Consider the following 4947-nt stretch of genomic DNA (forward strand, 5'->3'; position numbering starts at 1 on the left):
GGAATCACTGACGTGAACAATTTTATCCATCAGTATGATGCCCAATTATTTTAAAAGGGTGGAAACTTTATGCCACTTTCCAACATGACAGACCTAACCTTTAAATATTGGCAGTCACTGAGATGTTTCATATTGTAAATTTTTGAACATATTCGTTCTTTCACCATCAGCCTCACTTTCTGCTCAAATTATTAGCAAAGTTTTGTCTTTCTTAAGATTCAAATTTATAGCCAGAAAGGATGTTTAACTATACTAGAATGGTTATAGGATTGCCAAGGGAGATTGTGGAGTCTGCTTGGGGGGATATTTTAAAACAAGAGTTTCCTTCTTGGGTGCTTATGTGTAGCATCGCCTGAAGACAGAGTAGAATGTTGCATATACTCTTACAGTCCTATGTGGATTTGTTATTCAACTTATTATTCTTATTCAAAGCTCAGACATAATCACACATAAAAGTAGTAGGTGCTTGGTTCCATGTTGCCGTGAAAGAGTTATAGTCTTTCTCAAACGATAGATCAAATTCCCAAAATGTATATTTGTATGGCAAATAAATAAAGCTGTATATTTGCATATTATACATAATTTGAATGTGCATTTATATGTTCTGCTTGTATATGCAAATGAAATTCATTTAAAAATTCCAGGGCATGGATGACCTCTCAGCTATAATACCCAGTGGCTTTTTTTGGTATTTCCCCACTTCCATTATGTTACAGAAGCAGTTGGCACTCTTCTCTTGGAAATTCTGTTCACCCTTAGTGACTGTGCCCAAACCCAGCTTCATCTATGACTCTATGATGGGCATTTGTTTGGGTTATTTGACCACCTAATATCTGAATTTCCTATCTTGTTTAGAGACACCTACTGCAGACATAGTGAAGGCCAGATATTTGTTCTCCTGGACCCTGGCAGCTAGGGTAAGGGCACTTGACCTAAGCTTAGCCAATCAGACAGCTCTTCTAGAACTCTGAGCCTGGAGTGATTGCACATCCACTGTGGTGGCAGCAGTGGGTCTACAACTGTCCGGAACAGTGGTGGCAGTGGAGTCAAAGTTCAGCAGTGCCCTGTGGGGAGATTCTAGAGTCAGGAGGCTCTACCCAGACTAATCCTGCCCAGTATCAGCCTCTTCGACTGCCTGTTTCCCAAGCCTTCTTCTCAGCCTTCTCCTTGATTCTCTGAGCTACCAAGTATACCTCCAAAACTGATTTTTTGAACTAAATTATCCATTTTGTTTGTTTGCAAACAGTAAGTTGCAGTGCTAATTATGTCACTGCTCTGCACAAAGTCATGCTCCAAATCATGTGCTGACATAAATACCTACTCATCCTAGCAGTTTAGGAAGCATGGATGTCCTTCTCAATTTAACTTGCAGCACCGTCTTTACGTTGTCCCTCTCTAGCCAAACTGGAGAGTCTTCACATTTCCTACTCACCAGTCAACATTGCCTGACAATATTTTTTTTTTATCAGGTGCCTCAATTTGTATCAAGTTCCTTGGTTATAAAAAGCCCGCATATTGGTCAGATCCATGTCAATCAGGCTAGGAGTTAAGCCATGTTTAATATCTGCTGCAACTGTAGGTACAAGAGGTTTCAGATTCCTCCAGATTCCAGCTCCTCAATCAAGACTTCTTTGATTGCCCCCAACCCATGGAAAACAGATGTGACCTTGATCTTACTTGACTTCTCGCAGCATTTTATGTCTTTCTTATGTCAAATATCACATTCCATGTTGGAAAAAAAAGTCATTTGTTTTTGTGTTCAATATCTTTTAGATTGTAAGCTCTAACTAATGTACTGGAAGATATATCTTACTTGTTTTTGTATCTGTACCTTTTCTAGCAGAGATCTTGAGATTCATAAATGTCAGCTGAAAAATGAAATGCATATGCACACTTCTTTCTTACTCAAGTAAAAATTAATACAATTCTTCAATATACAGTTTCCTGTGTCTCTAAAATTTCACTCAGTCATTGACCAACTTAAAAGAAAAATTTTTAAAATAATGATTTTTAAAATTCTATTTTATGGCCTTTACCTAAAAAAGAAATACTATATTAAAAAGTAAGAAAAAAATTCATGTTTAGTAGTTGAATAAGTACATTAACTATTTTTATTTTGACTTATTTAAGTGAATGTTTAAGGTATTTTGCAAACAGTTGATGTCTATAAGGTAGAGGTTTGGGGGCAGACAGTCTATATAAATGAATATACATTGCTCTCATGGCAAATACTTGTCCTTATAAGGTTGTTTCTAGCCAGTAACGTTGATGTATTCTTTGATGTACAAAGAGTTTCAGAGAAAGGAATTAAGAAACATCAGACAAATTTAGTGGAGAAAGTCAATTATCCATGTTCATGTGTTTTATTTCTCAGAGGAAATAGGTTTGAAGGAAATAGGTTTATGCCATTAACTGGTATAGATAAAATAGAGCTGCTATAGCAAAGAAGAGCTAGAAAAAGAATCCCTGTGTCTAAAAAAGTCTTTGCTGAGATGGATAACCAGGCCTATTTGGGAAAAATTATTGTACATATAATGAACGCATTCTAGAACGTTTTTTGTGCAAAATTCACTTTTTGTTGGTATTTTTCTTAAATAAACATGTTTCTCTGCCATTTTTAGACATAAATACATTTAAAAATAGTAAAAGGATAAGTGCTTTGGGGCACTCTAGACATATTGGATTCTGGAGGATCTATTATTACATCACAGTATATCGATGATAGTTCTAGATTTGATCATCTGGTCACACACTGAGAGGGCCTTCTATGCAGTGAAACTAGTCCTGTAATTCATAGTACACACACACACACACACACACACACACACACGAGCACCTTCTCTCTCTTACTCTAACTAAAGCTGTCTTTCCTCTTTCCTCTGAGCATGGCTTCTGTCCAGAGCCCATTACGGAAAACAGCAGCTCCCTAGCGCCATTGCTGACAATAATCTCAAGGAAAGAACTGCCCCTACTCAAGCCTGAGAACATACTCAAGTTAATTATATTCCTACCATGGTCCTAGGAGCACCTTTTTTTCTTACCTTATTTCACTATAAAGCGCCATGGGGTATTATTCCTGTGGAACATATGGGACATATGGGGTACTATATAAAACCAAGCTGTTGCTGATTTTACTTAAAATCATTTTTATTTCCTGTTTCATGTCTACTTGTTTACAGCATCCTGAAACATCTCGTGTTTGTTTGCCCAGTTCTTCCACTCAGAGCTTCTGCCTGGTTCTTAAATATCTCACCTCAGGGTGCTACGTGACCCTGTGGGCTGAGAGAAGAAAAGAGAAAATTCCAGAGAGTAATTTTCAGAAGGAATGGCAACGTGATTGAAATGCATCCTCTAAATTCTGTATCAATTAAGTTTAATGGTCACAAGTCTTCCATCGATTTATAGAGCTGTATATATCATGATTTTTAGAGAGAACATTACTCCCGAGACAGCTCTTTAATTGAGAGAAGGATTCTATAGCGCGGAGACCTTCGATTAATGTTCTGTAGAGATAATTTGTAGCTTTTTGTTCTGTTGGTCACTGGGCCAGCCATAACACAGACTTTAGTTAGCAATTTTGGGGAATTTAGCTGCAGCCACAGCAAACAAAGGCTGATAACTATATCCTCCATGACAATAGAAATCTAGGGGAAGCATTAGTAACTGGCAGGGCTTTTGTTCTTGTCTAGTTTCCCATAATGGACAAATCCTCAAGGTAGCAGATAAAAGACACAGAGACCTGTCCCCAAAGGACAAAGTAGTGAAATGGGCCGTGACATTCACTTTATTGGGTAACATGGTGACAGAAAACAGGCCTGGGTTCAAATGCTGGCTCAATGACACGTGCAATGTGACATCACATTGATTATTCATTATTGGCTTTGGGCAAGTTACTGACTTTCCCAGATGCTTGGTTTTCTCACCCATAAAATAAAGGCATAATAATTCACTTATGTAAAGCTGAAAAGTCAGTGCCCTCACATGGTTAACCACTTACCAAAGGAGACTTCTCTCCCCCCTCCCTAACATCTGAGAGTCAGAGGTTTGCTGCGCTGGCGGGATGCAGTGACTTTGCTGTGACAGGGTAACCAGTGAGAAATCTCAAGAATGGGCGAGAGTAGGGAGGGCGCCCTACACCGTCCACAGACAATTACATTCTGGTGCCTCTCGGCTTCTCTGTTTTTATTGATCTCCGGTAGCAGGCTGTTGCTGGACTCAGTGATTGCTTATACACTCAGCTTCCCCCAAGAACGAACAAGCTTATTTGAGCTGCCCAAGAACTCAGGGTGGTGATTAAAATGCCAAAGGCATGAGCCAGTCAAGACCAAAAGAAATCCAAACACGGAAAAGCAAGAAACCTAAAGAGATGGAAAACCTAGTGACACCTCAGGACTTCACATCTGTATTTCCCTGGGAAATCACTTCCCGCTCCCCATGTCCCCACGTTGCTGAAGCCCCATGTTGCTCTGATATTCTGCAATATAAGCAGCAAGTGGCTTTCTGATGAGGGCAGTTACACATGTGACCACCGCACAGCACCCTTGCAGGTTGGTGCTGAGAAAGGCTGTTTGGTGCCTCAGAAGGAGCTGGGTTTGGACTTCAGCTCTGCTACTGGACAGCTGCATGGACTTGTAGGTATTTAACCTCTCTGGGACTTGGTTTCCATCTATATGAGGAGGCGCACCTTCTTTGCTGGATTATTGTGGGGATTATGTGAGAAAACGCATTTAAAACAAAGGGCCTAATGATGTGAAAGACATTAAAATTAAGATCATGGGCTTAGAGAGATTCAGAAAACCTCTCCAAGGTTCCGTCTTCTCCTCTGTAAAATGATTATGATAACAGTTCCCACTTTTTAAGGGAGAATTAAATAAATCAGTCTAAAAATAGCACCTACAAATAGCCCCTGGCACATACTATGCTCTGCATTAGTGGTTCTCAACCTTC

Source organism: Myotis davidii, unplaced genomic scaffold (genome assembly GCF_000327345.1).
Source record: "Myotis davidii unplaced genomic scaffold, ASM32734v1 scaffold394, whole genome shotgun sequence".
In the NCBI taxonomy this organism is placed as follows: Eukaryota; Metazoa; Chordata; class Mammalia; order Chiroptera; family Vespertilionidae; genus Myotis; species Myotis davidii.